Source organism: Pteropus medius, unplaced genomic scaffold, assembly GCF_902729225.1.
Source record: "Pteropus medius unplaced genomic scaffold, Ma_sr-lr_union100, whole genome shotgun sequence".
NCBI classification, from domain to species: Eukaryota; Metazoa; Chordata; class Mammalia; order Chiroptera; family Pteropodidae; genus Pteropus; species Pteropus medius.
Window position 1 is genome coordinate 19,492,955 of NW_024350319.1, and position 9,730 is coordinate 19,502,684.

The following is a 9,730-nucleotide window of genomic DNA, read 5'->3' on the forward strand; positions in this document are numbered from 1 at the left end:
AATATCAACACCCAAAAGTCAGCTGCATTTTTACATAATAACATGGTAATCTAAAAAGGAAATTAAGCAAAATAATCTCATTTACAATAGGATGGAAAAGAATTAAATACTTAAAAATAAAATTAACCAAGAAGGTGAAAGCCTTGCACACTGAAAACCTCAAACATTGCTGAAAGAAATTAAAGAAGACACAAATAAATGAAAAGACATTTGTGTTCATAATAAGAAGTTTTAATATTGTTACAATGTCAACACTACCCAAAGTAATTCACAGATTCAGTGCAATCCCTATCAAAATACCAACAATGTGTTTTGGAGGAATAGAAAAACTCATCCTGAAGTTCACATGGAATTTCATGGGATCCCAACAAGACCAAAACAAACAAACAAACAAACAAAACAAAACAACAACAAAAAACCTTAAAAAAGTGGAACAAATTTGGAAATATCACACTTTCTGATTGCAAAACTTATTATTAAGCTACAGTGTGGTACTAGCATAAAGATAGATATATTGATCAATAGAATAGAATAAAATAGAGTTTAGAAATAAACATTTTCATATATGGTCAAATGATTTCTGATAAGAATGACAAGACCATTTAATGGGGGAAAACACAGTCTTCTCAATAAATGGTGCTGGGAAAATCTGATATTCACATGTCAAAGAATGAAGTTGGACCCTTCTACCATATTTAAAAATTAACTGTCTATGGCCATGCTACCCTGAACAAGCCCAATCCCATCTGATCTTGGAAGTTAAGTAGGGTCAGGCCTGGTTAGTACTTGGATGGGAGACCACCTAGGAAGACCAAGTGCTGTAGGTATAAAAAATAAAAAAAATAAGGGATTGTAAGCTGACAAGGTCCTTGCAATCTGTGAGGTCAACCAAGGATTGCCTCACCTAAAAAAAATAAATAAACTAAAAATTGATTAAAGACTTAAACATAAAAGACAAAACTATAAAAACTCTTAAAAGAAAATATAGAGAGAAAGCTTCATTCTATTGGATTTGGCAATGATTTCTTGGATATAAAATCAAAAGTGTGAGCAACAAACAAAAAAATAGGTAATTGGACTTTATCAAAATTAAAAACTTTTGTGCATCAAAAGACATCATCAACAGAGTAAAAAGACAACTCACAGAATGGGAGAAAATATTTGTAAATCAAAAATTTGATAAGATATTAAGATTAAGATTATATTTAAAAACTACAACTCAACATCAACAACTAAAAAACCAACTTAAAAGTGTGCAAGGACTTGCATAGACTTTCTCCAAATATGTATACAAATCTCTAATAAATACAAGAAAAGATGCTTAACATCATTAATCATTAGGGGAATGTATATCAAAACCATAATGGGATAACTTTTATCCCATTAAGATGGCTACTATTAAAAAAAAAATAGCAAGTTTTGGTGAGGAGGTGGAGAAATTGAAAATCTTGTACACTGCTGTTGGGAATATAAAGTGGCACAGCTACTGTGGAAAATAATATGGCAGTTCCTCAGAAAATTAAATATAACATTACCATTGAATCCAGCAATTCTAATTCTAGTTATATATCAACAAAGTTGAAAGCAGGAACTCAAACATATATTTGTTCAGCAGTGTTCATATCCGCATTATTCATAATAGCCAAAAAGTAGAAACTACCCAATTGTCTATCAACAGATGAATGAAAATTTGTTCAACATTTTTAATCATTAACCGTAAATGCAGTATATATGTGCCATGGAATAATATTCAGCCTCAAAAAGGAAGGAAATTCTGACACATCCTACATAAATAAACATAAGTAAACCTGAGAACATTATACTAAGTAAAATAAACAAATCAATGACAAAGAAATATTGTATAGTGCCATTTATGTTATCCAGAGTAGTTAAATTCATAGAAACATAAAATTAACAAGTGATTACCAGGGACTTGGTAATCTAGGGAAAAATAGGGACTTATTGTTTAATAGCTACAAAGTTTCAGTTTGGGATGATTAAAAAGTTTGGAGATGGATGGTGATAATGGTTGCATAGCAGTGTGAATATATTTAATTTCACTAAATTGTATGCTTTAAAATAGCCAAAATGGTAAATTTTATGTTGTGTATATTTCACCACGATAAAAACTTTTAAGTATTATAATGGAAGGAAAACAGTACTTGATAGTCTCTGCATTTTATATATAATAAATACTTAGTAGGAACAAAGAGAGACTGGAGCCTCTCCTTAATCAAAATATATCAGGGAAGGGATTCATTAACTCATGTTTTCCAGGGACTTTTTCTGGACCAATCAATTGGGCAAAGAGTGGGCACCATATTCAGTCCAGAATGGGACAAGTGGGCTCAGAAAAGATGGTTAGGAGATAGGATCCTATTGGCTGAAGTAAGGATTCCATTCCAATAGCTGTTGAGTAGGGAAGACACACTTCCAAAAAAAAAGCTACTTAGAAAGAAAATTTCAGAGTTGATATGTCAGTCATGGTACAGTCACGGAAACAGAAACCACTTCAGTTTGTTGAAACATAATCCATGTGTTCAGTTGATAGAGGAACTGAGACCAAAAAGAGGTTCATGAAATTAAGGGCTAAGTCACTGCGTGAAAGGTTAAGTCGCTGCATGAAGAAGCAACAACCTAAGGCTGGAACAATAAATGACAAGTGATGATACAAAAGTGCAGGGGTCTGGGCTTCATAGCAGAAAGTGATATTACACAGGGCCTATCTTTTGGGAGATCAAGCAATGGAGGTGTTGAACCTGTTCCCAGATACAACGTGAGGTGTATGAGAAGGGGGAATCCCAAATTGCCCTTTCCTCTCCACTGGCAATTTTCACCCAGTGCCTCCTATATTTGCTGAACCCAGCAGGAAGCCAGCTGGACAGAGAGGTGGGATATGGTGCTGCAGATACCATTTCCACTGCAATGGGGAGCAGCAGGAAAAGGAACAGAATAGATCTCAGAGCAAACCAGGTGAAGACCAGCAATGATGTCCACGTCAGATATTGGTATGATGGAAACAGAGAAAAGCGTCTGTGAGACAAAGGACTGAGAAAAATCTCATGAGCTTATTTTTAACAAGTTTATTTACTTCTGATAATCACTCAGACCTAAGATGAAAAAATCACTTTGATTATCTATGTAAGGTCAGAAACCTTTGCACTAGCTTCACTCTGGGACTCTGGGGTTCAGAGTTATAAACCCCAAGCCCTGCTATGTGAGAGAGCTTGCACATTGTATTTGCATCCCCCGATCCTGTTGAAAGCCTAGTGTCAGTCTATTAATATAATCCTTCTACCAAGGAATTTGTCTCTGTTTAGTCCCATCGCTCCCTAGACACACATTCTCTGCAAAAGTCCTTACTTTTTTGACTGAGTAATAGGAAAAATATTACCACCCTTCTAAATAATAAACAAATGTTACACTTATTCATTCATCAAAACATCCATCTATTTATTTATTCTTTTCATCACCATAAACCCTGGGACTTATTATGCTTTAATTTTAGCATGCTTGGTTCTTATGACTCAATAATGAATGCTTCCTCAAGAAATAAGTAGTTACATTTCCAGGCAATTAGAATTAAATTGGAACTAAACTTAAAGAAGGACTACTAGTTTCTACTGTGAGTCTTAATCACTATGCACAATGGAAACACATAGTCACAGTATTTATTACTTCCTGAAATAATGCTATTTATTTTTATTTATTTTGTAAGGCACCTGTAGATTATAAACTGCACGAAGACATGATCTTTGTCTTTCTCTCTTCACAGAATCCAGGGCAAAAATAAGAATTTAGCAAACGATGCAAATAATTGAAACTAAGTATACTTTATTAAGTATGACAATAGATATGTGAATAAATTGTTAACTATTTTTGAGAGCCTTTCATTTCCTATTAAGTGATCAATACATGTTGACTTTTTTAAAAAGTGAAAAGAAACGAAAATAGTATTTCTAAGAGATATATACATTCCCATGTTCATCACAGCCTTATTCACAAAAGCCAAGATATTAAAACAACCTAAATGCCCATGAGTGAATGAATGAATGAATTAATTAAAAAAACACAATTGAATATTATTTAGCCATAAGATAGCACGTGGCTGGACCCTGAGCACATATGCTAAGTGAGATAAGTCAAACAGAGAAAACAAGTACTGTATGATATCAGTTACATGTAGAATCTAAAGTAGTCAAGCCTTTTTCTTTTTGTTCTTCAATCTAGAGTGTCTCTCAAGGATTAGAACATCTGATTTCAGCTCTCAATGGGAAGAGATATTTTTATAGAATAGTTTGCTTTCCATTAAACCCTATTATTTATTGGTCATATATTTATTACTAAATGATTTTTTTTTTTAAGTTATTCTTTCTTCCGAACACTTGAAGCCATGGTTGGATGGAGCATTTTAAAATTTCCCATGCAGATATGTTAACATCCTCACAGAGGCACAGAGACTGTGACATATGAGGTCACAGAGAAGAGACTTCACCAGAAAAGTTTCTGTTGTTTTGCTAGCTTTTAAATCACCTTAGAGACCTTAATCTGGTACCAAAAATCCAAACTATCTGTTGCCTCAAATCTTTGGAGTGTTCATGGACTTCTGGCAATTAAAAACAATCATGCATGTATCAACCTTTTGTTTTTCCAGAAGATACTTTTAGTACATCTGTGTCTAAACGTACGTTAAGGAGTTGCATAGAAACATATGTAGTGGTTCCAGTCCTCAGACGAGCTTTACTTTTATTTGAAAACAAATGCAAGACCCCAAGTTTTTGCACCTGGGCGAGATCTGCATTTATTATCTGGATTCCTCGTGCCCCTACTTTAACAGGGAAACTCTGATGTCTTTCCAGTGTCTGCTGTCACTGCCAACTTGGATCCTGATTCCACTAGTCATCAAATAGTTTGGGCATTCTCATTTCCCCAAGACATTGATACCAAGTCAATGAGCAGAGGTCCCGTAAGAGGAGGACTGGAAGATCCTTGTCCCAAGGTTTCAGTGTCCTTTGTCTTGGGATCCTGTCCTCTCCTCCAGGAAATAGGTTCGGGGTCTCAGATCGGCTCAGATCAAGGTTAGGGATTGTGACATTTTATTGCATCACTCCTCAGCCTCCTGATAACATCTAGATTCCATTTTGCTGTTTTCTCCTCATCCCTTTTCATTCTACAAAGTCTCTGTTGTAGTCACCATCTTCAGAATTCTTTCTGATCAGGCCCAGCTGGCTGACTCCAACCATGTTATGAATTGAATGTTATGTTCCCTTAAAATTCATTTCATGAAACCCTAACCCCTAATATCTCAATGTGATAATATTTAGAATTGGGGCTTTGGGAGGTAATTAGTAATGAGGGTGGGGCACTCATGAATCTGATTAGTACCCTTATAACAAAGAGTCATGAGACTTCCCCTCACCCTTTCCACCTGGTGAGGCCACAGCAAGAAAGTAGCCCTCTGTAAAGCAGGAAGAGGTCCTTTACCAAGAACTTACCAATGCTGGCATACTGACCTCGGAATAACAGCCTCCAGATATGGGAGAAACAAAGTTTATTGTTGAAGCCACCTAATCTATGGTAACTTGTTACAGTGGCTGAGCAGACTAGGACAAACCATGATGCTCATTACTATCACTGTATGTATTTGGCTTCTGATGTTTAAGTGCCAACACCTGGCCTCCATGTGTCAGGGTTTATCATCCACAACACTATCAGGGCATCCAGTTCTGCAATGGCACATGTCCCTTCTGTTCTTGCCTATAGCAGAGGCCACCATTGCACTTTTAAGGGTATATTCTTAATGTTTAGTAAATTGCTTCTAATACCTTAAAAGTATAATTCAAAGATAAGAAGTAGAGGCTACTCTTCTAAGATTTCAAAGGGCAATGTGAAAGTTTACATCTTAATTTTAAGCCAATATAAGAGATTAAGAACCAAGGCCAAAATGAAAAAAAAGACCAGGGCGCAAATCTTATGCTTTCTCATTCTCTAATCTCAGACCCCCCATTGTGCAGGCTGATGCCATTTCTAGAAGCAGTGAGCAATTTCAACCCCAATAGTCAATTTCACATTCCTTTATATTTTATTTTTTGTTATTTATTTATGAAATAGTAATACAAGTTTTATTTATAAGATGCAGATGATAGAGTATATAATAAAAAGCATGTTTCTCTTTCACTCTGAAGCCACTCAGTTTCCTCAGAAGTAACCAAAGATACTAGCTTCTACTGAATCATTCTAGAGTTAATCTATGTGTACATATGTATGTTTGTATACAATATTTGTAAAAATAGAGCTCTACTCTCGATTAGTTACCGGCTCCATAGCATTCCAGTATATATACATACTAAATTTATATTACCAATTTATATAGATGAATATTTAAGCAGTTTCTAATCTTTTGTCATTTAAAGCAATGCTTCAATGGATTTCTTGCATATATTTATACACATATATATGTGTATATATATTATTTTGCACATGTATATTTCCCAAAAATGAGCATGCTATATCAAAATGTATGTGCACTTATCATATCTAATGTGGGCCAGGCATTGATATCCTCTATCAGGTACTTTTTATGTTTAGAATTTGGCTGAATGAAAGCAAAAAGCATACAACAAAATAGGACAGAACATGTATCCACATTCTATAATTTATTTAAAAGGAGACCTATTTCTTAAATAGTGAACTTATGCCTGTTATAACATTATCAAGAAGTTTAGCAGGAGCACATAATATTGAAGTGACCTCATGGCTAATTTTGTCTATGGTTCGTGCAATCCAGGGAGTATCATCATTTTTAGTAGTTTCAATCATATTTCTCAACAGATTTATCTTGGCATTCATCTCTTTAGCTTTCTCTGTAAATCTTTCATTAAGCAGATCTTTTCGGACCTAATAAAAGAGAGAGGAGAGAAATTAAACTTTTAAAATAATCAATTTTCTAAGAATTATATTTTGTATTTAAGAACTTGGACAAACTATTTTTGTTTTACTGCTAAAATTGTTCTCTGTTACTCAATCAAAAAGAATTTTGGGAAAAGGATTATGTCCTGGCTAGAACCTGAACATTGAGAGAAAGCATAGTTTACAGACTTACTAATATTCACATACCATTAGAGATTTGCTAGGATACTAAGCCTGACATTAGGCCAAATGCAATGTGTTCCAGCCAAATAACACCAGTTGAGAGGTAGCCTTTGTATGTTGGCTCTAATTCTCAGTCTCACTTGGGATAATAATACAATCAACCAAACTGTAGAAATATGCAAACTTACAAGCTGTTCTAATATCTGTTATAAACATGTCCACATAGACAATCAGAGAGCTCCCCCCTATGCCATATGATAACTTGGGTAGACTAGCCACACTTGGGGACAAAAAGCAAGTTTAGAAGCTGTCACTGCCCTGTGTTTTGAAGTCTGAACATTTCCGATGGTTTATTGTTAGCATAGATCTATCTCCGGGTCTTTGGATCATAGCAGGATTACTAATAATTGGCAGTGCTCTTGGTAAAGCAAACCAGTTGCTGCCCATATAAAATACACAATATTGGAATATCTCTTTAATCAGGTCTTGTGAGATCAATTTAAAATCCCTCAAACAGCAGCTCAAACCATATTTAGAATCTACAAGTACTTGAAAAGACTGTGCTTGTCCTCCAGAGTCTACATATAGAGCAGAATTCAAAAGCTTAGAAGAAGACAATGAACAACAAGGTGGTAGAGAGGGGGAGGGGAAGGGGGAAGGAGGATGAGGAGGACGAGGAAGAGTTAAAGGATTCAGGGTTTTGATAAATCACAAGCAGTAAATGGCAATGGTGCTGCCTTTCACGATCTTGAGTAACCTTCACCCATCCCACCTGAGGTACCTGGACAATGACCATTGAGCCACGGCCAGATGTACCTTCAGTTTATGGTCCAACATCATATTCTGCTCTCTCATCAGGTTTTCTCTTTCCCTCTCCAGCTTCTCTCTCAGTTGAGCTATGTTTTCCTGGAGCCTCCTCTTTTGCGCCTTCATCTCTTGCTGCTGCTCCTGCAGTCGCTGTCTCAGCAGCTCCTGTTCCTTCTCAGCTGCCTCCTTCCGGGCCCGCTCCACTGTCCCAGGAAGGTTTTACAGAGGGAAGAAAATGAAGTGAGAACTTTTACCTGACTCCCCTGAATGAGGAGACAGAACCAAATTGGAAGTGCGGGTGGGGAATCGCTGAATGCCCCTGGGCCACACCATCAAGAGCACGTTTCAGCGTGTGAAGGGAGGGCCCTGCCTGGCTGGTGGACAACTACAACTCCCCTTGCTGTTTTCAGATTCAGCAGAATCTTTTCCATGGAAGAGGGGAAGTGCCTTGTTTCGGGGAGGTTTTGCTCTCACATCTGTCAAAGGGCACTGCGGGAACCCAACTGCCCATGGTGAACCCGGCCCTGCCCCACACCTGCCATGGCCTTCTCCCCAGCGCTGAGTGCTTTGTCTGACTGCAGGATGGATTTCTCTATTGCCAACTGCGACTGCAGGAAGCTCTGGAGGACCACGTTTGCCTGAGGAACAAAGAAAGAGCAAAGAACTTCAATTTCCACTGGGTAGAACACAACTGCACAAACAAGAATGCCCACGGAATTTTTCCTTTGTGTTTAAAATCCTATAGCGGCTCCATGCAAAATGTCCAAGCTCCTCGGACTGACCAGAGTCCCTCCACGTCTTCTGCTTCCTGACTCCCTGCAGTCAAAGGCCTGAAGCAACCAAGCAAACTTCCAACCTGGAAAAAGGCAAATTCAAAATGGTAAGAAATTCTGTGGTATTTATTCTTGTCCTATCCTCACACACTCCCCATTATGTTACAGTCTTTGTCTATAGGAGGTGGCAACCCAGCTACCAATTTCCTCCTTTGATCCAGAGAGAAGAGCACAGACTTTATTTTCAATGCTCTAATCTGTTTGGGAGCAACCTCTTCAGGCCCACCTGACATGGTTTTCAAATGGGCAGGGGAGGAGGAGGTAGTGGCAAAACTTGCATCTCAGGTAGAAAGAAACAGTGGGCTTTGCTCAGGAAAACTGCAGATAGACTGACCTATCTGCAAAAGATGACAAGTGAAAACATAAAATAGACCATCTAAGGCAACAGCTCAGTTCTCAATTCCCTCCTTGAAATCGAATAGAGCAGGGAAGAATTTACTTACAATGTTCTAACCTGGCAGAGGCTGCCTAAGAGACTTATCTCTCTTTTGCCTAAGATGGACTTCAGAGAGAAATAGTGGGCATTGCTTGAAAAAGTTACAGGGAGACTGACCTGATTACCTGCAACAAGACATGGGTGTATGATATTGTGATTTATAATAAAAAAAAATATGTATTTGGTCTTCCTTCTTGTTGCTGGCACATAGCTCCTAACACCCTTGTAATTTTCTAAGTGATGATAGCGATGGGAGTATATTTTGTTATAATATTTGGTCTTTTTGATCTCAGATCCTGAAATGGCTCCAGGGAGATATAGGTGGAAGGAGACTCTTGTTATTTATGACAAACCCCTTTCAACCACACCTAGTTTATGTGAAGGAGGGACTTTGGATAATCACAGATAATGATAGTTACTAGATAATCCCAGAATGGAGGCTGTTTTCTAGGGGAACCAACCACATGATTAGAGTTGAACTTTCAGCCTTACTTTCCTCCTCAACCTCTGGGGAAGGAAGAGGGGCCTGGAGGTTGAGTTAATCACCAATGACAAATGATTT

The 9,730-nt window shown here is 37.3% G+C and overlaps 1 pseudogene; it reads left to right on the top strand.

Annotated features, from left to right (window-relative positions):
- The first annotated feature begins 708 nt into the window (after positions 1-708).
- LOC120583535 (uncharacterized) lies at positions 709-827 on the top strand (annotated as a pseudogene).
- The last annotated feature ends 8,903 nt before the right edge of the window (positions 828-9,730 follow it).